At 46.3% G+C, this 23,994-nt stretch overlaps 1 long non-coding RNA gene across 3 annotated transcripts in view; it reads left to right on the top strand.

Moving 5' to 3' along the window:
• LOC144297708 (uncharacterized) overlaps positions 1-23,615 on the top strand; it is a 37,609-nt gene extending 13,994 nt beyond the window's left edge. Inside the window, exons 3-6 of one of the 3 annotated variants that reach the window (XR_013364625.1) lie at positions 714-820; positions 3,192-3,296; positions 13,275-13,436; positions 22,844-23,615. This is a non-coding gene — a long non-coding RNA (uncharacterized LOC144297708). Of the gene's footprint in view, positions 1-713; positions 821-3,191; positions 3,297-12,400; positions 12,544-13,274; positions 13,437-22,843 lie in introns of those variants that run through there. The other 2 variants (XR_013364624.1, XR_013364626.1) reach the window with 2 other exon arrangements.
• Positions 23,616-23,994: the final 379 nt, after the last annotated feature.

Raw genomic sequence — 23,994 nt, 5'->3', positions numbered from 1 at the left:
TACACACATAGCACACCCATCCCTACACTAGGGACGTTGTTAGCAGACAAATAGCATGCTTTATTTACTTACGTAACTGCAATCTTCCAAAGACATGTTCTCAAGCAATGGATATTAAAAGCACATTTACTGTCATGAACGTGCGGGGAGCTGGGGGTGGATGTGTGACGGTGTGATACCACCAGGGAAGTGTTTTGACTTGAAGGAGCGTCCTTGACATCCCAGAACCACTGCTTGGATGGTGGTGGAGGGGGGCTAGAAAGCAATGGGTCTGGTTAGCCGCTAGGGGGTGCTGGGGAAGCAGGACACCTTAAATTTGGGCAACGCGTTTCCCTCGCCGGCTCTCAGAGGCCTGGGGTGGGGCTGCTTTTCCAGACCGAGCCGAAGGCACGTGGCCCGTGGGGACTGGGTGGGGACAGACCTGCGTCGCCCAGTCTCGTGCTATGGGTTCTTCCCGGCTTCCGCTACCAGGAAAAGCCAGGGAAGTTCTGCACCCCCCCCGGAGTGAGAGGGGGGTAAGCAGCCCCAGAGATGTCTCTTAGCTTCATTACACTTCTAAATTGGGCTTCTACGTCCAGGCCACTTCTCCAGCCCCTGAGCCAGCTGTGCTCCTTCCCGCTCCTTCAGGCATTGAGGGCATCAGGGTAAGACGGGGAGAGGACAGGGGAGACAAGCATTTCTCCCGACAATGATCTTGTTGTCTCCCCTTGCAGGCAACGGGACACCCACTTCTGGGCAGCAGCCACCTCAGTTTTTCCAGATGAGTGGGTGTCCAGGAAGTACCCACCGAGGCGCCTCCAGCAGAATGAGTCACTCACTGGTAAAATGGCAAAAGAATGTATTTGCCGAAACCACAGAGACATTTTGCCCAGGATCTGGAAGCCTGGGGCTTTTCCGATGCTGCTTTGGTGTTGTTTGGCACTGGCCAAGGTGACCCACTGCAGCGGCCCAGAGAAGGTTTCCTGTCCCTTAAAGAGCCCTTTGGGTAACAGAACATGGCTGGGAACGGTTCACCCACCAAGGGTGCTCCCCTGCACTTGAAAGGGTCGACAGAAATGGAATCCCTTTTAAATCCTCAATCCCACCCTCTTCTACATCAGCAGAACCCATTGCTTTTTTTTTTTTTTAAAGATTTTACCTTTAGATAATCTCTATCCCCAAGGTGAGGCTCAAACTCACAACTAGGAAGTCAAGAGTCCCAGGCTCCTCTAACTGAGCCTGCCAGGTGCCACTCCCCACCCTATTGCCTTCTGGATAAATGAGCAGCTTCAGAGCCTCTACTGAGTCAAGAAGCTTGCTTGCTTGCTTTATTTATTGGAATTTTTTATTTATTTAAGATTTTATTTATTTATTCTTGAGAGACACACACACACAGAGGTAGAAACAGGCAGAGGGAGAAGGAGGCTCCCTGCGGGGAGCCCAATGTGGGACTCAATCCCAGGACCTGGAGATGGCACCCTAAGGCTAAGGCCATCAGTGGCTCAACAGCTGAGCCACCCAGGTACCCCCTCCCATTGCAATTTTGATTTGCATTTCTCCCATGGATGATGATGTCAAGCCTCTTTTCATGTGCTTATTGGCCATTTGGATGTCTTCTTTTGAGAAATATCGATTCAGATCCTTTGCCCATTTGTCAACTGGTTTGTCTTTTTGTTGTTGAGTTATAAGAGTTCTTTGTATTCTGGGGGCTCCTGGCTGGCTTAGTCAGGAGAGCATGTGACTCTGACCTTAAGGTTGTGAGTTCGAGCCCCACATTGGGTATACAGATTACTTAAAATTTTTTTTAAAGTTCTTTATATTCTGGATATTAGACTCTTATCAGCCATGTTATCTGCCAAGTATTTTCTCCCATTTTGTAACTTTTTTCACTTTTTTAAAAAAGTATTTTATTTTTAAGTTATTTCCACCCTCAACATGGGGCTGGAACTCACAGCCTTGAGGTCAAGAGTCACATACTCCACCTACTGAGCCAGCTAGTCACCCCTCACTTTTTTGATAGTGTTTTTTGAAATACAAAAATTTCTGGTTTTGATAAAATCCAATTTATCTATTTTTTCTTTTGTTGCTTATGCTTTAGCTGTCGTATGTGATAAATCATTGTTTAACCCCAGTTCACAAAAATTTACTACTATGTTTTCTTCTAGGAATTTCATAATTTTAGCTCTTACATTTAGATGTTGATCCATTTTGAGTTAATTTTTGTAAATGGTATGAGGTAAGGGTCCAAACTAATTGTTTTTCATGTCAACCTGCCCCAGTGCCATTTGTTGAAAAGACTTTTCTTTCCCCCCATTAAATGGTCTTGCCACCCTTGTTGAAAATCAATTGCCCATGAATATATTTCTAGACTCTCAGTTCTGTTCTCTTAACTTATTTTACTTCATATAATGCCCTCAAGGCCCATCTGTGTTGTTGTAAATGTCAGGATGTCCTTTTTTATGGCTGAATAATATTCCTTTCTGTATACATATACCACATTTTCCTTATCCATTCATCCATTGTTGGACACTTAGATTGTTTCCATGTCTTGGCTATTGTGAATAATGCTGCAGTGAACATGGGGGTGCAGATATCTCTTTAAGATAGTGATTTCATTTCCTTTGGATAAATACTCAGAAGTGGAATTGCAGGATCATAGGGTAGCTCTGTTTTATTTTAATTTTTTTAATTTAATTTAATTTTTTAAGATTTTTATGTATTTATTTGACAGAAAGATAAAGCCAGAGAGCACAAGCAGGGGGAAGGGCAGGGGGAGGGGGAGAAGCAGGCTCCTCACTAAGCAGGGAGCCCAACATGGGACTCCATCCCAGGACCCTGAGATCATGACCTGAGTTGAAGGCAGATGCTTAACCAGCTGAGCTACCCAGGAGCCCAAAAGATGAGCTTTTAGAACATGGCCTTGTTGACACCTTGATTTCAGATTTCTGGCCCTCAGAACTGTGAAAAGAAATTTCTATTGTCTTAAGCCACCAAGTTGAAGGTAATTTGTTGTAGCAGCTCTAGGAAACCAATATACCAATAAATATCACTTATAATATTAGGACAAATAATTGTTATTGGATCCCTAGAGAAGCAAATGTAGTTTTTTTACACTATGCTTGTGTTGCTTGAAAGAGATTTTCTAACAATCAAGGTCAAATGGACTCTTGTTTGTTACACACCATCTGCTTCCCAATATTGCCTTGTTTCAGATAGTGGTTGCTTTTGGTGGAGAGACTCTACGAGGAAGAGACACAACAGAATCTCCTGGGTGATACAAATATTCCTCATCTTGATAGTGGTGTCAATGAGTGATGGTAAGTAAACATTCATATTTGTCACAACCCACTGAGTAGTACTCTTAAGATCTGAGCATTTTCCTTTACATAACTTATGCCTTAGTTAAAAAAGAAGAAAGCATGTGGTACCTGGGTGGCTGAGTTGGTGAAGCATGTGATTCTCAATCTCTGGGTCGTGAGTTCGAGCCACACTAGGTATAAAGATTACTTAATAATGAAATTTTTTTGGGCACCTGGGTGGCTCAGTTGGTTTGTGGCCAACTCCTGATTTTGGCTCAGGTCATGGTCTCAGGGTCATGAGATTAAGTCTTGCATGGGGCTCTATGCCCAGCGCTGGAGTCCAAGATTCTCTCCCTCTCTGTCCCCCTGCTTGCACATGTGCTCTCTTTCTCTCTCAAATAAATAAATAAATAGATAGATAAATAAATAAATAAATAAAATCTTTATTAAAAAAATAAAATCTTAAAAAAAAAAAAGTAGCTTGGGCAGCCCGGGTGGCTCAGCAGTTTAGTGCCACCTTCAGCCCAGGGTGTGATCCTGGAGACCCAGGATCGAGTCCCACGTCCGGCTCCCTGCATGGAGCCTGCTTCTCCCTCTGCCTGTGTCTCTGTGTCTCTGCCTCTCTCTCTCTCTGTGTCTGTCATGAATAAATAAATAAACTCTTAAAAAAAAAAAAGTAGCTTGCTTGACAGGGCACCTGGGTGGCTCAGTTGGTTGAACTTCTGAGTCTTTATTATGGCTCAGGTCATGATCTCAGGGTGGTGAGATCAAGCTCGTCATGTTATGCTCTGCAGTCATCAAGGAGTCTGCTTGAGATTCTCCCTCTCTCCCCCCACCTATTCACTCTCTTCTCTCTCTCTCAAGTAAATAAATAAATCTTTAAAACAATGTGGGTTGGAGCATCTGGGTGGCTCAATTGGTTAAGCATCTGCTGCCAGCTCACGTCATGATCCCAAGGTCCTGGGACTGAGCCCCACATCAGGCTCCTTGCTCAGCAGGGAGTCTGCTTCTCCCTCTCCCTCTGCCTGCTGCCCTCCCTTCTTGCGCTCTATCTCTCTCTGTCAAACAAACAAATAAATAAAATGTTAAAAAAAGCAAACATATGTGGGTCATGACTGTTTTTCCCCAGACTTTTTTTTTTTTGGTCCCTCTGTTTTTTTTTTAATATTTTTTTAAATTTTTATTTATTTATGATAGTCACACAGAGAGAGGCAGAGACACAGGCAGAGGGAGAAGCAGGCTCCATGCACCGGGAGCCTGATGTGGGATTCGATCCTGGGTCTCCAGGATCGCGCCCTGGGCCAAAGGCAGGCGCCAAACCGCTGTGCCACCCAGGGATCCCCAGGTCCCTCTGTTTTTAATTGAGGTAGAGAAAAAGATCATCCACCAATTAATATTAGGGTTTTTTTTAAGTTTTTTTTTTTTTTTTTTTTTAGTAATCTCAACACCCCATGTGGGGCTCAACCACAACCATGAGATCAAGAGGCTCTCATGCTGTTCTGACTGAGCCAGCCAGGTGCCCCTAATATTACCTGTCGGTTTAAATCCACTTTCTCCTTGAAAGCATTCTTAGTGTAACTCCCTGACTTCCTATGCCAAATGAGCCACTAATTTACAGGTCTGTGGATAGCTGCCATTCTGGGATTTCACACACACACCCCCGCCCCCCCCCAACGAACCCATTGTATTCCTTAGTAGATTTCACTTTCCTTCTCCTGAATTCCAATTTCATCTCACTAAGGTATTTCCTTGTGGTTTTATGTTTGTTTTGTTTTGTTTTTGTTTTTGTCCCACCCGCCCCAGAAAAGGCTATGGGGAGTCAATGATGGGTCCCTCTACATCTGAAAAAAAATTTTTTTTTGAAAAACATTTTTATTTGATCTTTTGGCTGGGCATACAGTGGCTTGCAGGGTCAAAACAACATTTCCTGAGAAGTCAGACGGTATTGTTTCAATTATATTCTAGAATCTAATATTGCTGATGAGAAGTTTGAGGCTGACTGGATATTTATTTTGCAGGTGACCTGATTTCCTCTCTCCAGAAATTTTAGGATGTTCTTCATGATCCTTAGAGAACTGTATCATCAGGCTCTGTCTAGGGGTTTTGCTGGGCTTTGGTTTTGTTTTGTTTGTTCATCTTGCTTGATACCTGAGCCTTTTCCATCTGAAGATTCAGGCCTTTCTTCAGTTTATATAGATATTTTCTTCTGTTATTTTCAGCCTCTCTGTTTCCTTCCTTCCCTTCTTCTCTTCCTCTGGAACTTCCAGCCGGGCTGCTGTTCTTGTGCTTTAGTTTTTCTCTTTTCTGGCTCCGTGTAATCTGCTAGTCCTTTCAGGGCTAGAATGTCCCCAGCAGCCAGCCCCAAAGCCTCCAGGCACTCACCTGTCCTCGCTGGCTGGTCACATCCCCTCCCACAGCTGTATTTTGTGGTCTGTCCAAACATACCTTCTCCACAACTCTCAGCTTCAGACCCAGATTTTCCTCTACCTGTTCAGTCCACACAGATGTCTCACAAATGACTTAGGATCTTAACCGCAATCAGAGTGCCTGACTGGCTCAGTTGGTGGAGGGTGAGACTTTTTTTTTTTTTCAAGATTTTATTTATTTATTCATGAGAGACACAGAGAGGCAGAGACATAGACAGAGGGAGAAGCAGGCTCCATGCAGGGAGCCCGATGCAGTACCCAGGATTACAACCTGAGCCATAAGCAGACACTCAACCACTGAGCCACCCAGGTGCCCCAAGCATGAGACTTTTGATCTCAGGGTTGTGAGTTTGAGCCCCACTTTGGGCGTAGAGGTTACTATCAATCAATCAATCAATCAATCAATCAATCAGAAAGGATAAAAGTCTTAAATCACAATTTCTCCTACCTGTAAAGATAAAACACCCCTGGTGTCTCCTCTACCTTCACTGTACACTGCTGACACTTCTGGTCACCAAATATGTGTGGGGTGGGGTAGAGGGGAACGAGGGATCCCCACACTGAACAATCTTGCCACACCAACCGGATGTCCCGCAGCTCACTCAGTTCTGACATCGTCTATCTGGAAGTGGCATAAGATCCCACAGGTTAGGGGGCTCAGTCCCCAAAAGACCGCCCCCTCTTCAGATACCAATCACCAATCATGGGTCCAGTTGCTACCTGTGATTCTGACCCACTGGCTATAAATCGGGTTCCCACGACCCCTTCCTCAAATTTGATTATTTGCTTGTGTGGGTTACAGAACTCAGGGAAACAGGGATCTACTTACTAGATCACTGGTTTCTTAGAAAGGATAAAGGAGCAGCTAGATGAAGAAATACATAGGTGAGGTGCAGAAGGGTTCTGAGCACCAGAGCTTTGGAGCCTGTGGAGCCCACCCAGTACCACCCTCCTGGTGTGTGGATGCATTCTTGTTCACCAACTCATCCTTCTGGGTTTTTGTGGAGGCTTCGTTAAGTAGGAACAATTGATTAAATCTTTAGCCATCGGTGATTAAACTCAGTCACCATGCCCTCTCCCTTCCCCAACTGTGGGAGGTGGGAGCGGGAAGGTGGGGTTGAAAGTTTGAACCCTCTAATTAACCCTCAAGGTTGGTTCCTCCAGCTACCAGCCCCCTTGTCCTTAGGGGCTTTCCATAAGTCCTTCATTGATGTAAACTTGTGTGATTGAAAGCAGATTGCTATGAATAACAAAGAGCAACTTTTTTGCTCTTATCACTTAGGAAACTCCTAGGATTTTTCGGAGCTAGGTGCCAGAACCAGTGAAGACAAAATATATCTTCTTCTTATAAATCGCTGTGTCACGTAACTTCCCCAACTCTCTCCCTCTCCTGTGTCAGTGAGTGGCTTCACCAGTCAACCAGGCTTTCAGACACTGCCAGCCCCCTGGGTTCAGCCCACAGGGTCTCTGGGGGATATCTTGTACCTGTTCCTGTCCCTGCCTCTCTGAGCCATGGGTCTGGCTGTGTTCCCACCTTTGTTCTTCACAATCACCTTCCAGAGCACTCCACTTTTTTCACCATATTGATTGTCCTTACTTTTGTGTAAATGAGAGAAAATTTGGGAAAGGAGTGAGGAAGAGAAGGGGAAAGGGGCAAGGTGCAGGAGTGGGGGTGGTACGGGAGGGAAAGACAAAAAAAACAAAAAACAAAAAAAAAAAAGAATGGAGACTCAAAGAATAGGTCATTTCTGAAAGGATAAAGACTGCCAGTAGATCTTTGCTTTTAAGGGGCCCCTGGGTAGCTCAGCTGGTTAAGCATCGGACTCTTGATCTCAGCTCTGGTCTTGATCCTCAGGGTAATGAGATAGAGCCCTGAATTGGGCACCATGCTGGGCATGGAGACTACTTTAAAAATGGAGAGAGAGAGAGAGAGAGAGAGAGAGAAGAGAAGAGAGAGAATTGCTTTTATACTGATGAAATTAGGGTGAAGTCACACTCTGGGACAGTTTTAAAGGGGAAAGGAAGTCAACAAAGGATGACTGTCATGCTGTGGGGTGAATGTGAAGGGAGGACTCTGAAGGGGCAGGGAAGATGGGGAGGGGTTCCCCAGCTCACTCCGTGCTGAGCTTTTTGAGGATGAGCTGAGGGGAGACCTCCTTCTCAGATGCTCCCTCACCTCCCCCAGTGTTCAGAGTGCCAGCTGAGACCAAAGGCCTCAGTCCCAGAAGCCCCACAAAGAGTGAGAACGGGTCACATCTGGGATTACAGCAAAATCTGGATTGGTCTAGATGGGGAAGAATGGGGTGAGAGAGAGCAAAAGAGAGCAAGAGAGAGATTGATTGATTTTAAGGACCAGATTGGTTAGTCTGAAATCCATAGGGCGGGCTAGAAACTCAGGCAGGAATTGGCGAAACAGAATTCCTGCTTCCAGAAAACCTCTGTTTTTTACCCATGTGGCATTCAACCCATTGGGTGAGGCCCACACACATAATCAAAGATCATATCCTTTCCTGAAAGGCAGCCACATCTACAAGGCATCTTCACGGCAACACCTAGGGTGGTGTTTGATTAAGTACCAGGTACTAGAGCCTACCCAAATTGATGCTTAAAACTTACCATCAAAATAGTAAGACTGAGACCCAAAGAAATGACCAAGGTGGGCAGCTTTTCTACTTTTGAGACAAACAACCACCTGAGAGGAATTGACGAGACAAAAGCAAACCAACAAACAATCCCAAACCATGTATGTTTGGGAGCTTTAGTTAGTGAGGAATTCTAAACAGAATTTGGTTCAGGACAGGAAATTAGTAAAAATAACAAGGTGTGTGTATCAAGACTTCTCCAGCTCTGGATTGTCCTCCTCTGATGGTACAGATGTCTGGAAGTCTCTGCTTCATGCTGCAGGGACGTACTGTTCACATCAGAGATGGATAATCTTGCTTTCTGGAGGGGAAAGGGAGTCAGAGCATTCTTCCTGCCCTGGCCATTTCTTCCATAACTTGAACTAAAAAACATCAATATACCACTGTGACAGATTTGGGGGCCACCTGCCCAGGGCTGCTGCGGTAGGTAAGATGGAAACCAGAGCAACCAGGTTTGGTGTTGCTTCTGTTCCACAAATGTAGAGATTCATGCCGTGTGGAAACAGCACTGCCTTCACATGACTCACCTTTCTGAATCAAAGTCCGGCTGTTTCCTGAGGTCTAGCTCCGGTTGATTAGAACACTGGTTAGAGCTGGTTTCACAGAAGTCCTGATGCTTTCCCACCAGGGGTGGGATAATGATGGGACAGGGACTCAGAGATGAATTTTGGCATTCATGTTTTTTATGTTTATTTAATTTAAGATTTTATTTATTTATGTATTCATTCATTCATTCATTCATTCATTCATTCATTCATGAGAGACACAGAGAGAGGCAGAGACATAGGCAGAGGGGAGCCCTGTGGGGAGCCAGATGTGGGACTCAATCCCAGGACCCTGAGATCACGCCCTGAGCCCAAGGCAGATGCTCAACCACTGAACCACACAGGGGTCCTGTCTTTTATATTTAAATCCCTTTCACCATGATGGGCGCTGAGGGGGGCACTTGGCGGGATGAGCACTGGGTGTTATGCTATATGTTGGCAAATTGAACTCCAATAAAAAATTTTTTTTAAAAAATCCCTTTCACCTATTTCATCCTTCCTCCTCCCCTCTGGCAACCTCCAGTTTGTCCTCTGTATTTAGGAATCTGTTTCTTTCTTTCTTTTTTCTTGTTTGTTCATTGTTTTTTTTTTTTTTTAGGTTCCACATAGAAGTGAAATCCCATGGTATTTGTCTTTCTCTGAGTTATTTCACTGAGCATAATACCCTCTGGGTCCATCTGTTTTGTTGTAAATAGCAAGATCTCATTCTTTTTTATGATGAAGTAATATTCCATCATGTGTATACACCACATCTTCTGTATCCATTTGTTTATTGTTGGACCCTTGGGTTTCTTCCATATCTCAGCTATTGTAAATAATCTTCCAATTCACAGAGAGGTGCATGTCTCCCTTTGAATTAGTGTTTTCCTATTCTTTGGGTAGATATCCAGGAGTGGGATTGCTGGATCTTTTGGTATTTCTATTTTTACTATTTTGAGGAACCCCCATACTGTTTCCCACAGTGACTGCACCAATTTACATTCCCACCCACAGTGCACAAAGATCTCTTTTCCTTCACATCCTCGCCAACATTTTTTCTTGCCCTTTTGATTTTAGCCATTCTAACAGGTATGAGGTGATATCTCATTGTGGTTTTGTTTTGCATTTCACTGATGATGAGTGATGCTGGACATCTTTCATGTGTCTGTTGGTAATCTCTATGTCTTCTTTGGGAAAATGTCTATACAAGTCTTCTGCCCATTTTCTTTTTAGATTATTTCTTTTTTTATGTTGAGTTGTATACATTCTTTATATATTTTGGTTATATTAATATAAATATAGACTACTAATAATATATTAATGATGTAACATTTATATTAATCCTTTATAGGGGGATCCCTGGGTGGCGCAGCGGTTTAGCGCCTGCCTTTGGCCCAGGGCACGATCCTGGAGAGCCGGGATCGAATCCCACGTCGGGCTCCCGGTGCATGGAGCCTGCTTCTCCCTCTGCCTGTGTCTCTGCCTCTCTGTCTCTCTCTGTGTGACTATCATAAATAAATAAATAAAAATTAAAAAAAAATCCTTTATAGGGTGTATCATTTGCAAGTATCTTCTCCTATTCAATAGGGTGCCTTTCATTTTATTGATGATTTCCTTTGCTGAGCAAAAGCTTTAAATTTTGGTGTAGGCAGTGTTCAAATTTTAACATGAATAGGCAAACTAGAAAAATAGGCAGGTCCTGACACCAACCTGGGGTAATATTGCTGGATTAGTCAGCTTCTGCTAGGTGATGATGCAGTAAGAAATACTCCCAAATCTCAGTGGTTTATAACAAGCACGGCTTACTTCTCACTTACATTATATGTTGGTGGCTGTAGCTGTGCCGCATATGATTCTCAGCCCAGGACCCAAGTTGAGGGAGCTGCTTTCTGGAACTTGGTGTTCTCAAGGCCAAAGGAAAGTGCAAGGCCCCCAGAGGAAATGTAAAATGGCTCTTAAAGCTTCTGTTTGGAGCTGGCATATGTTATTTCTACCCTCATCTCTCAGGTCATACTAAATCACATGGCCAGGCCTGATGATGGGGTGGGGAAGGTCTGTCCTGAGGGAAGTCCTGCAAATCTCATGGCAGGGACAAACAGTTCTTTTACAGGAAGGGGCACAATGGATAATGGGGACCATGCTTCAACCTACCACTCCTGGTCAACTTTCTTTTCAGAGTGACATCTAGTCGTCGTCTTCTTCTTCTTCTTCTTCTTCTTCTTCTTCTTCTTCTTCTTCGTCTTCTTTAAAAGATTTTATTTACTTATTCATGAGAGACACATAGAGAGAGGCAGAGACATAGGCAGAGGGAGAAGCAAGCTCCTTGTGGGGAGCCTGATGTGGGACTCGATCCTAGGACCTTGGGATCATGTCCTGAGCCAAAGGCAGATGCTCAGCCACAGAGCCAGCCAGGTGCCTGACAACTGGCCTTCTTCACAGCATTATTTAATTAATGCAGCTAACAGTAAGAGTCTTTTTATGCCAAGGAGGCCATGGGAGCACAATAATAAGAACAGGCACTGAGGTGAAGAGGTCAGAACTTGACAAGAAGGTCTCTTGCCAGTTCATGGTATTCAATCCGCAGCATCAGAAGGAGGCCCAGCCCTCTCCAGGCCACTGGGATTTCCTCTGGGCACAGGCTCAGGTCACTACGTTCCCTTAGGTCATGGGTTCAGCCTGTCTGGGATCTTGGTAGTCGGATTTTTTGGTGGTTTTTCTTTCCCCTCCTAATAAACAAAGTCAGGGGTCAGTTGGGATGAGCTGGCCACTGTCTGAAACCTACGGAAGAGTTGTGGTTTTGCCTGCTGTAAACATGTAGGAGGTGGGGCAGGCAGATGCAGGCTGAGAGGTGAACCATCATCTCCAGAAGCCACAGGCCCCCAATTTCTCTCTCCCCTCTGATTTGTCAAAAGAATCAGATGGTTCAAATAGTAGCATTTCAGATCAAAAATAGAATCATATAATCACAGAAGGCAAGATTTGGAAGGAACTATAGATATCATCTGGGTGCCCCCTCTGGAAAAAAGAGAGCCCAGATGTGGTAAGTGAGGAGCCCAAGGTCCCCCAGGGAAAACTGGGCATGTGGCATCCCCTCATCCCAGGCCCAGCATCTGCAGGGTGGCTGGTGAATATTTGCTCCATGAGGGGAGATTGAGGAAATGGACTTGTCCATGGACACCACTCCAGGATTTCTAGGTGACAGGGCTCCAGTGGAGGGTCAGGCAGCAGTTCAAGGTCTTCCAGAAAGGAGAAGATTCCTCCTGTTCAGCTAGTGTGGGGGGGAGGGACGTTGTCACTTGTGAAGCCCTCCTGGTTTGTCACTCCAGCTTCTCAAGGTTGTGCCAACTTAACCCAAAAGCATTTCCGAATACTCTGGGAACAATCTGTGACCCACACACAGAGCAAGCAAATCAGAACATAACTCGCGGACTCGAAGGGCTGACATTCCTGCTAGGAAAATGGCAGGAGCCTTGGGGGCGTGGTCCAATGGAGGTGAAACTTCTGAGACTTTCCTTCTTTCCTTCTTCCAGGCTTTCCTAAAGCTGATACTCTGAGATTCCATCTCAGAAGGAGGATGTGTATAGTGTGAATGGAATGCCAAAATAAGTTCAAAGGCTGTACTAACAGTACCAAAGCCAACCTTTATTGAACCCTTACTACTCACCAAGTGCTATTCCCAGTGCTCTAAATGTACTTGCTGAACAAAACACCTAGGTGTTAGACAATGCTGTTAAAACACTGGGGCACAGAGAGGGTCAGCAACTTGTCCAAGGTCACATAGCTAGAAGCTGAGAGTTGGGATTCGAACCCTAGGCAGTCAGGCTCCAGAACCCTGTTGGGGAAGAAGAATTTCCTCTAACCTTCAAGGTCCTTCTAGCTGGACTAAATCAAATTGCCATGAGACAGTTTAATAGAAGAAAGTCAGATTTCATGGCATACATATGGGAAATCCACACAGACATGAAAATTCCAAAGACAGTCAGGCAACATGATGCTTATATGAGCTACAGAGAGGGGTAGGGAACTGAGGCTACAAAGGGGAGGAAGACCATTAGCAGGAAGGTGAGAGGACATGTTTGTTAAACAAAAGTTACCCTATTATGCAGATACATTTCTTAGGTAAACAGGAATTTCTATTAATAGCTATTTTCCTGGTACAAGCAGGCCATGTAGGGGAAGTGAAGAGCTGTTCCTGAATCTGCTGGGTTTTGATTGCTTTTGACTCAAACAAATGTGCATGCCAAAGTGGTCTATCTTGGGGCAGTCTGCCTTGGGCCGCTACAACCCACACTCCTAACTTCTAGGACATTGCCTCTAGCACAGATTATCACTAATGATTGAGCACTTACTTTGTTGGGGACATTCAGCTAGTGCCTTAGAACTATCTTATTTCATTTACTACAGAATAAGGAGTTCTCAAGGTAATTATTCGCAATTATCATTCCCACTTAAATGCATCAGGAAACAGAATGATTGAACAACTTGCCTAGAGTCTCAGCATTAATTGGTGGTAGGATTGGAAATGGGACATTGAGTTGGTCCCTAAATCTCTCCTCCCTCATGTTCGTAAGTATTGATAGTTATTGAAGGTGATCCAAAGGGTTTATTTTACTATCTACACTACTTCTATGTATTTGAAAATTGCCTTTAAAACAACTTCAAAAACAAAAACCCCAACTACACCCTTAGTCACTGTGTTGTCCCAACCCCACAGGTTACTATGCGTTTTCTTGATGGTCAAGAATGGGAATGGAGAGAGGGCTGGATCTGGTCATCAGAATTTCCCGAACTTTTCAACCATAAAACTACTTCTCTTTCTTCTCCTTTTCTCTCTCCTCCTCTTCCTCCTCCCTCCCCTATGAGATGGGGATTCTCACATTCTGGGAGGATGCTCAGCCATCAGAGTTGCCTCCTGGTGGCTCTTGTCCTGGGCTAGGTATCAACAGGAAGTTGGAGACGTGGTCCCAGGGGGAGGACAGTCAGCGAGATGTGCTCACAAGGCCCTAAGCACTGTCCAACCCAGCACTGAGGAAACCTCTCTGAGCACTGATTGGCCTGGCCTGTACAGACAGGCCCTAGGGGTTAGGGAAAGAGCCCATGTGGTATTTCCAGGTAACTGCAGGAGACAGAGGAGAATGTGCCACATCAGGCTGGGGCTTGAAATTTCTCAAGTTTATCACCATAATCTATCTTTGTGACATACCTTTCCTCCTGCAAGGCACTTTCCCACATATCAGCTCACTTCAACTTCACGATGCTCAAGTAAGGTAGGCCTTGTGGCTATCATGCCCCTCATTATGGCACTGACACTGTCAAGGTCATACCAGGGAGAACACTGGGCAGGCCCAAGGCATCATTGCCTTTGCCACTCTGTTACCCAGAGTTGCCGTAGCTTGGAATCATTGCTTTTGGAGGATCTATTTGGTCTAGAAAATGTGGGTACAGCCCAAGGTCATGTGGGCATGTCAGGAGGTAGCCACACAAGCTACAGGATGCTGGGAATGAAATGCCCCCAGTTAAGAGATGAGTCCTTCATGCAAGCTCTGGTTTAGGATACAGAAGCTGGAATCATAAGCAAGGGATAGCTTGGATGTGGAGGAGGGAGCCATAGTCAAGAGGGACAGAGAACAAGGGATCCAGGAGGGGCTTCCAGGGCCTTTGGATCCTGAGCGGGTTTATCTGGCATGTCCTTGGTCTGTGCCCTGCCTCCCCAAGGGGCCATTGGAAGGAGGGACCGCCAAGTGTCCAGGCTGACTCACTGCCTGGCCACCCCTGTCTTGGATCCTCTCCCTCCCACATTCCATCAGCCGCTGCTCCTTTTGCTGGTGTTTACTCCTGGTTTTACCCAGTCTCAACCTCCTCATTATTGCCTTGTGTTATCGTCTTGTGTTATCACTAGCGGTTTTGCTGTGAGTGACACCTACCTTCTCTGGTTCTTTGCTTCATTACTTTCTTTAAAAATTTTTTTCTTTTCTTTTTTTTTTTTTTAAAGAAGGTCATTTGGATGTTTACAAAAAATAAAAACAAGGCAGGGTCCGGTCCTCTAGGCTTGGAAAGGTGTGGCCAGCCACACCTCATCCTCTTGCTTTGGCTCTGCAGGTACAGCAGTGCTGGGTACCCACGGTGTGTTTATTTCTTTGTTCCCTGCAGGGACTGTCCTCTCAGGATTTCAAAGCACTTCTGGTGTCTCAATAATCATGTTTGTCTGGTGGATGGATCCCTGCTTTTCAGACATCAACTAAAAATGTAAAACCAGAGAGGTACCTGGCTGGCTTAGTTGGTAGAGCATGTGACTCTTGATCTCAGGGTTGTGAGTTCAAGCCCATGTTGGGCATAGAGCTTACTTAAAAAAAAAAAAAAAAAGTAAAGTCAGTGAGTCATTTTATAACTAGAATGATCATCCTGTTTTATCGTCTCTTCTAAAATTTCGGTTTTTATAAATGAAGTTTCCCAAAGTGGTTACATATATAAAGGAAGAAAAGGAGGAAAGCAAGTTCTGTTCTTGTATGTTCCAAAGAAGTAGCTACTATATACTAGTCAGGGCTTACTATGTGCTGGACACTCTTTTAAGTCATTAAACACATTATCTCATTTAATTTTTATAAGCACTCCATATGGCATTACCCTTTTTAGGGGTGGACCAGGGTTTTTGAGGCTCAGAAACTTATAAAATTGGAGGCCCTCTTCTGTAATCATACAATTGCAAACTATATGTAAATTTTAATTATATGATTATAAACACTGTACAGAGTTAGATACAGAACCTTGGCAAATAAGGGTTCCTACTTTCATGGCCTGGTCTGCAAATGCACAAATTGAATGTCCGAAAGGATAAGTCATTGTCTAAGGTCACACAGCTCATAATCAGTGGGATTTAAAGGCAGTTCTGCTCAGCTCTTCATCATCATGTTATCCTTCTCTGAGAATGAGAACACACACGCATAGTGTGTACATAGTGTATACACACACTATGTACAGCACTGTTCTAAGCACTTCACATATTTTAACATCATTTCATTCTCACACAACACTATGTATGATGTTGTGGAAATTGGGGCACAGAGGTTAAATAACTTGCTCAAAGTTACACAGCAGTCAATGGGAACCCTAAGAGACGATGAGAATGGGTTTGCTGAGACATACAGTTTGAGCTTGCATTAAATAGAATGCATACCCCCAGGCCCCTTCAGTACCAAATGCTCTTAAAAGGAAAATTGAACCTGAGCTTCTTGCTTCATGACTTCTCTAAGAGCTACTCTGACCCCAGCAAAATCCTTGGCTCTCAGCCTGACTTATGAAACTTTGTTGAGAAGTCTGGTCTAGAGAGGCAGGATTTAAAAGGATAAGATGTACCTTAAAGAGGTAGGTGGTGAGTTTATCATAACTCATACTGTTAAGTGGTGTGTGGATGTTTTTCAACACAATAATTCTTATGGAAATACACTCTAAAAAAATCTTTTTAAAGATGATGTTTTAGGGGCACCTGGATGGTTCAGTCAGTAAGCATCTAACTCTTGGTTTTGGTTCAGGTCATGATTTCAGGGTTGTGAGATTGAATACCATGTCTGTCTCTGTGCTCAGTGGGGCATCAGCTTAGGATTCTCTCTCTCTCTCTCTCTCTCTTTCTCTCTCTCTCTCTCTCCCCCTCTGCTCCTTCCCCTGCTCATGCTCACTCTCAATACATACATACATACATACAATCGTTTTAAAAAGATGACGTTTTGTGCATAACAATGTTAACCACACAGTGCAAACCTAAAAATAATTCAAATGTCCTATCATGGCAGGATGGTTAAACAAATTATGGATGAAGCATTCCACAACATGCAAGCACAATGTTTGCAGAGAGAATAATGAAGGAGAATGCTTATGTTGTCATGTTAGGCTTTAAAATTAGTTTAAAAAATTATATACATAGCTTATTATTATTATACATTGTTGCATAACACATTATTCCAAAACATAGCTTAAAACAATACACATTTATTATATCACACTCTGTGTGTCACACAGACACAGCTGAGCTGGTCCACCTCTTCTCACAAGTGGTGAGACCTCTTTTCTTGAGTTTCTCACAAGGCTGTAAAGTGTCAGCTGGGGCTGCAGTCTTATCTGAGGACTATGGGGGCAGGGTCTGCTTGCGAGCTCACTCACATGGTTGTTGGTAGGATTTAGGACCTCAAGGGTGTAGGAATCAGTGTGCCATCAGTTCCTTGTTGAGTGATCCTTCCTATCAGGGCAGCCTGTGAGGAGAGCCAGAGAGAAAGATGGACCAGTAAGATGGACCCTCATCTCAAAAATGACATTATATCATTTTTACCATATTCTCTTTATAAGCAAGTCACCAAGTCCGGCCCATACTCAAAGGGAGGGGATCACACAAGGGTGTGACTTCAAGGAGGTGAGGATCAGTGAAGCCATTTTAGAAGGATGTTGATCACACATGCCCCAATTTTTGACTTTGTCAAAACAGTGTGTGTAGGACCAGGATCTGAAGGACATACATGGTCAAATGATTACCGAAATTCTTTCTGGGTTGGAGGATGAAGGTATTGATTCTTTTCTTCTTAAAGTATTCCTATATTTTCTGAAGCTCTAATAATGAGCATGTATTGTTATGAACAGATGGTACTGAGTTTTACTGACTGCCCAAGCATAGAAGAATCTGACTGTGATGGGGACCGTCATTGTGAAGACAGTGGGCACAGAGTCAGGCTGCCTGTACCTACTGGCCTTTCCCAGGATTGGGAATGGAGCATCCCTGACTTCGAATCCTTTGAGGCAGTCTTGGTCTTGGCAGCAGGACCCAGAGAGAGGAGGTACAGGAATTCTGGGTGGCCTCTGGCCCAGCCTGGGTGCTTCCAGGAGAGGGCTGCAGAAGCTGGCTTCGGATCCTGGTGTTTCATCTACAGGATGAGGGGCTAATTCCCCAAAGACAAGTCTGCAGTCTTGGTTCCCTTCGGCCCCATGTATGGATCTCATGCCTTTATTCCCACCTTTGCCATGACTGAGCCTCTTCCTTGGAATGTCATCTCCTCTATTTTTTTTTTTAAGACTTTATTTTTAAGTAATCTCTACATTGAATATGGGGCTTGAACTCACAACCCCAAGATCAAGAATCACAGGCTCTTCCAACTGAACCAGCCAGGTGTCCCTGGAATGTTGTCTTCTTTTTCCTCTGCTTCAAGGCCCAGTTCAAGCTCTACTTGATCATGGAGCCCTTCTAGACTATCCCGCATCCCCTCCCGGAATCTCAATAATGTTAATGCTGTGTAGGCTTCATCACTCATCCAACTTTTGGTCCTGTCTGTCTTAAAATGCACTTTTTCCCTTTCTCTCTTGCGTGACAGTATAGCTGATAGAGCTATAGTCGAGCATTTCCCATATATAGTTTACAAGCCTTCTATGGACTATCATTCAATCCTCAAAACAAGCTAGGCAGCTGCTTTTTTAATGCCCATTTTACAGATGAGGAAGCAGAGGCTGCAAGATGTGAAGTGTCTGACTCAAGGTCACATAGTTAGGGAGTGACAGACCCAGGGCTCCAAGAACAGATACTTGTCTGCTCTTAACTTCAAATTAAACTAGAAGCTTCAAGAGGTTCCTTAGACCTCTTGCTGTTCCCATGGCCTGGCTGAGTGCCTCTTGGTAGAGGGGGTGCCTGCTGGGTGAGGGATGGGCCAGGGGCATTTTGAGAAGGGATTCCTCTCTAGCTGATGCCAAGTAGGGGGCTGGTTAGAGAAAGCACAGAAATGTGTGTTCAGGGATCCCTGGGTGGTGCAGCGGTTTATCGCCTGCCTTTGGCCCAGGGCGCGATCCTGGAGACCCGGGATCGAGTCCCACGTCGGGCTCCCGGTGCATGGAGCCTGCTTCTCCCTCTGCCTGTGTCTCTGCCTCTCTCTCTCTCTCTCTCTCTCTCTCTCTCTCTCTCTCTCTGTGTGACTATCATAAATAAATAAAAATTAAAAAAAAAAAAAAAAGAAATGTGTGTTCATTCTACGAATGGATCCGCTCTGGCCAGAGGCTAGATTCTGGGTGAGCCTCCCTACCCTTACGCCCCAGCTCAAATTTCTGCCCTGATCACCCAAGGCTGGGTCCCCTTGCTCTTCTGAAGGCTGACCTTGCAAGTCATGCCTTCTCGGAAGGGTCTGATTTTCACCTAGTGATGGTATCTCCAGAGATCTTAGTTTTTCTAGTTTCTACACGTTCCCAGGCTCCTCCTGAGAACAAGAATCCAGTCCAAAATCCAACATCTGTCACTTATAGCTGTGTGACTTTGGGCATGTCCCTTCTGAACCTCCAGGTCCTACTTGCATGGCCAGAACCACTGTGCCTGGTCTCACCCTTCCCTACCAAGCTATATGGACTTGTGCACATGTTTCATAAGCTCTAGGGCTCTAACACCACTTCCTGAGGTCCTGTCATACACTGGGCTTCCTCCTGCCATTTCATTGATATTAACTCACCCTCACAGCCATCCAGTGAGGTCTATACTGTTACGCTTGTGTTTTGTGCATCTAATTCAAATAATATTTTTAAATATATAGTAACTGAAACAATTCAAAACTTGAAAGCTCTAAAATGTATGCCCTGAAAAGTCTCCCTCCCTCCTCTGTTCCTCAGCCAGTCACCCATTTTCCTTCCTGGAGGTAACCCAAACGGCCCATTTTCTGTTTATCCTTCCGGAGATGCTTTTGGGTGCACACAAACAAACCGCCTAAACATTGTGGCTCCCCTCTCCAGCCTCCTTGAATGGTGGCACACTGTCCACGCACTCTGCACCTTGCCTTTTTCACCGCATGACGTACCCCATCTTTATCATTTTTAGCAGGAGGACCCTGCCGTTCGCAGATGTTACGTGGCCTGGCCGGGGCATGTGGCTCTCCCGGGACGCAGAGCCTGCGAGGCTGACTCCGGGGGCAGGTCTCATCCGCTGGCCGGGCCTCCGGGAGAGGTCTATTCGGTGCCTCTCCTCAATGGGCCCTGGGCAGCTCTGCTCGCCACACCTCCCCAGAGCTGGGAAAGAACCAGCCAATGGCCCAGCCTGGCAGAAGATTCGAGGCCCTGGAGAAAAAGCGTTTTGTTCTCCACCCCTTCGAGACTGGCAGAAGTTGGCCTGCCAGGCCACGCTGCCTTTCTCTTTCCTCTCTCTAAGAGGAGGATGTTTTCTCCTCCTGCCAAGGCCTGATGGCCGCCCGGAGGGTCTGGTGGTGGCCCCTCTAAGGGCCCGGCTCCCACGCCTCACTCCCTTGGATGCCCTTGCTGGCGGTGGGCAGCTGCGGCGGGCCCTGCCAAGGCCGCGGGACCCCGCCTCCCTGAGAATGTGCATCTGCTCCCGTGTCTGGAGCTAATTGCCGTGCTGGGAAGGAACTCTCCGTGCTCGTGCTCCGTGCCAGCCGGCCTTCTGGGACCGCGTGGGGGCAGGGGGACAGGGAGAGCTGGCCAGCGTGGGCTGATGAGGAAATGTCACCGGTGCTTAAGTGCGTATTTACGCTTTTCTCTGCAGAGTTCCATTTGCAGCCTCCCTGTTGCCTGGTGTCCTCCAGGCTCTCTGATCCTCAAAAACAACTCGGTCTGAAAGGTCCCCTGGGAGGCTGCGAGCAGTTTCCGGTGCCCCCTGGGTGCCCGCTCCCTGTCCAAGCTTGCTGGCGGAGGGAGTGAGGGAGGCCTGACTGGAGGCAGTGCTGGGAGCCTGGGAGCTGCTCACTGCAGCTGGCTCTGACAACTTCTCTTCCCAGGAGAGCCAGTGTCCCAAGCCAGGATCCACTCTTTTTGCCCTCAGGGCCTAGGCTACCAGGCAAAAGGCCCAGCAGCTGTGCCCCTGAGCAAATAGCAGTGAGAGATTTCTCTGTGCCTCATCCTCCCTACTGTGAGATGGGCACAGTGAGAAGATTTGATGAAGGAAGGAGCTCTGATGATGCAGGAAGAGGGGCTACAGCTGGAGTCTATACTGGGAGAAGTTTGGTTGGAAGAGCAGAAATAGAAGGCCTGCTGGGGGCTGGGGAGCGGAGAGGGTGTTGTGTTGGCTGGGGCCCACCCTCCCTCCTGGGGGGACATGGGTCCCTAACCTGGCATGGTGGAGACATGACCCAGGGTATCTTTAGCAACGGGTCAGCCATTTGGGGGATGGCGTAGGGGCATAGGGCAGGCTGCCCCAAGATGGGCCACTTTGGCATAAAGATTATTTTGAGTTAAAAAGCAATTGAAATCTGGTAGATTCCAGAAAAGCTCTTTCCCTCCCCCTCATTGCCTAAAAAGAATGTAGATAGAGGAGCTGCTTCAGGAAGAGTGCTATCAGCACAGATACCTACGTTATAATATGAGCTGGGTACGGCAGACAGGGAGGCCCTTTGATCCAAGTCCTTTGTGTCCCGCTGTTTCTGAGCAGCTGCCGCCAGCAAACATTTGTTTACAACACGTTTACTCTTTCTCCTCTTCCTATGAATTGCATCTGTTCCCTTTGAAGCCTGGACCCCCGCCCTCTTCTCAGTTCAGAATGACCACGTGTATACCTCCTTTTGCCCAACCATCTTTGGAATGTCTGTGGCTGCTTGGATTCTCCGAGAATGTATGGAACTAAATTCGACTTTCTCCTTGTTAACCTGTCCATGTCAATTTGACTCTTAGTCTAGGTAGAAGGACCTTGAAGGGGACAGGAAATTCTTGCTCCCCAGCGGTGTCCTAGAGAGAGGCATGAAGTATGCAGAGTGTAGGGCCTGCACCCCAAGAACTGAGCAGCGTGGTAGGGTCAGAGCCCACTTGAGGGGGGCCCATTGGTGGCAGGCTTGTGGAGGTGGCACAGGCTTGGAGATTCAATGGCAGCCTCAGGAACATGGTTGGGAGGCTTGGAGTGAGCAAGAAAGGGGCTGATGGTTCTCCCCAGGGAGTCCAAGACAGCAGGGGTGTGACGGTTCTCTGAGAGGTGTGGAGGAAGCCACCCCAAGGACTCACAAGTCAGGTGCCAGGAGCAAACTCTGTAGGAGAGGGCCTTGGGAGAGCCCCTCCTGCCCATTCCAGGGAGGTCCCGCAACAAGGGGGCATCCATTTGCTACTTCAGGGAGGAGATGAGTTTAGAGCTCTGCTGGTACCTCTGGCTTTGAGAGGCATCGAAGCTGCCACTGGAGGCCCTTATAGAGAGAGGCAGGGAGTGTGGGGTCTGCCATCTGTCCTGTCTCTGAGAGCTGCTGCGGTCTTTGCTAGAACCTGTCATGCGGCCCTTACTGCACTTTGTCCTACTTCCCTCACTGGGCTTCGAGCTCCTTCTGGTCACCTCTGACATTCAGCATCAGGCCTGGCAGATCCTAAATGCTCAGTATGGAGACAGGGAATTTCACAAAGCATCTATAACTTTCCAGGGCCACTCACAAGCGTGAATAAGTGTCTGGATCAACTGTGGCTTGTAGTTCAAGGGGCCTGGCTGGTTTTCTGTGTGCCTCCCTGCCTAAGTTGCTTTCCTCCTACCTGGTAAAAGAGCTTCGGTAGCATAATTCGGTTCTTTCTATATATATATTTTTTAGGATTTTATTTTTAAGTAACCTCTACACCCAACATGGGAGTCAAACTCAGGAACCTGAGATCAAGAGTCACAAGCTCTTCTGACTTAGTTACCCAGGCTCCTCTGTAGCATGATAATGAAGCCAGGTCAAGTCAGGGGAGGTGACAGAAAGGTCTGCCTGCCCTGTTGACCCTCACCTTGATGAATCTGAGAGCCTGAGGCTCCTGGAGCCCCCATTCCACCTCCCTCCTAGGATGGAAGCAGAAACAAGATCCTAGGTGTCTGGACCACACAGGGCAGCTGCCAGGATGAAGCCAGGCTTTCAGGAAGTGTGGAGAGGACACATAGGGGACAGGAGGGTTACCAGAGAGAAAAGGAGGTGTCTTGGTCTCTTGCCAAGCCTTGCCTTCACAGGAAAAGTAATGTTTTGTACCATCCTCTGAAATTCAGGATTGACCAATAAGATTTTTTTTTCCAGGTAAGGGGCAGTATCTGTATAACCTTCTTGAGCATTGTAACTGGAGGATACAGTTACACCCAAGCAGATGCTTGAGAGTGCAATTGTGTAAGAAAACTAGAGAAGTGGACAATCTAATTCCTGGCGTAGGTGTGGGGACTTGGGGGTCAAGGTCTGAGGTCCCCGTGACCCAAGGAAGGAACTAGGACATGGAGAGAAGTGGCTGGTAGACCAGTCATCTTTGGAAGGGAGGCAGGTTCAAGGATCAGCAAGAACTTGAGAACATCGTGCTTCTGTAACATTTATTGAACACCTACTATATGCCAAGCGCTGTGATCACAAAAGATGGAAAAGATCACCATTTCCCTCAAGGAAATAATCGTCTTGTGGATAAAGAAAGGATATGGGAACAACCCAACTTTAGCTCCATCTGGTACCTGGCCCGGTGGAGGTCACAACTACTTCCTTTTAACATCGACCTTTGGAGAAGCAAGAGAATCAAAGGGAAGGAAAAGAACATGCCCCAGATTGCTCCAGGCCTCCTTCCTGTGTGCAGACCTGTCTCATGGGGCTGTTCACTGAGAAGGACCTGCCCTTGGCTTAAAGCTTGGTTTTCTGCAGGCAGCCCGGGTGGCTCGGCGGTTTAGCACCACCTTCAGCCCAGGGCGTGATCCTGGAGGCTCGGGATCTAGTCCCACATCAGGCTCCCTGCGTGGAGCCTGCTTCTCCCTCTGCCTGTGTCTCTGCCCCTCTCTCTCTCTGTGTCTCTCATGGATAAATAAATAAAATCTTAAAAAAAAAAAAAAAAAAAAGCTCTGCTGCCGTCATCTTGAAATTCTTTATAATTTTTGAACAAAGTATTTTCATTGCCTGGTATTTTCATTTTGCACTGAGCCCCACACATTATTTGCTGGTTCTGGTCGTCCCATTACAAAAATGGCAGAGCCAGGCTCGATCCCCATTTGGAGGACTCCGAACGCCGTGGCCTGCTTGCGTCCTAATGTTGCCTTATGGCTCATAGGCACCCAGAACTTCTTAGTTCGGTCCTGTCCCTTCTTCTGCTTCAAGCACCTGGGGGAGTTGGCCAGATGAGGGGGGTCATCTTCACAGAGCCTGGCAGGTGAAGACACACAGTTTCTGCCTCGCTCCTGCATGCACCTCCAGGGAGGCAC

The sequence above is a fragment of the Canis aureus genome, chromosome 2 (genome assembly GCF_053574225.1).
Source record: "Canis aureus isolate CA01 chromosome 2, VMU_Caureus_v.1.0, whole genome shotgun sequence".
In the NCBI taxonomy this organism is placed as follows: Eukaryota; Metazoa; Chordata; class Mammalia; order Carnivora; family Canidae; genus Canis; species Canis aureus.
The sequence above is the reverse complement of the archived record's forward strand: the minus strand, read 5'-3'. Positions and strand labels throughout refer to the sequence as shown.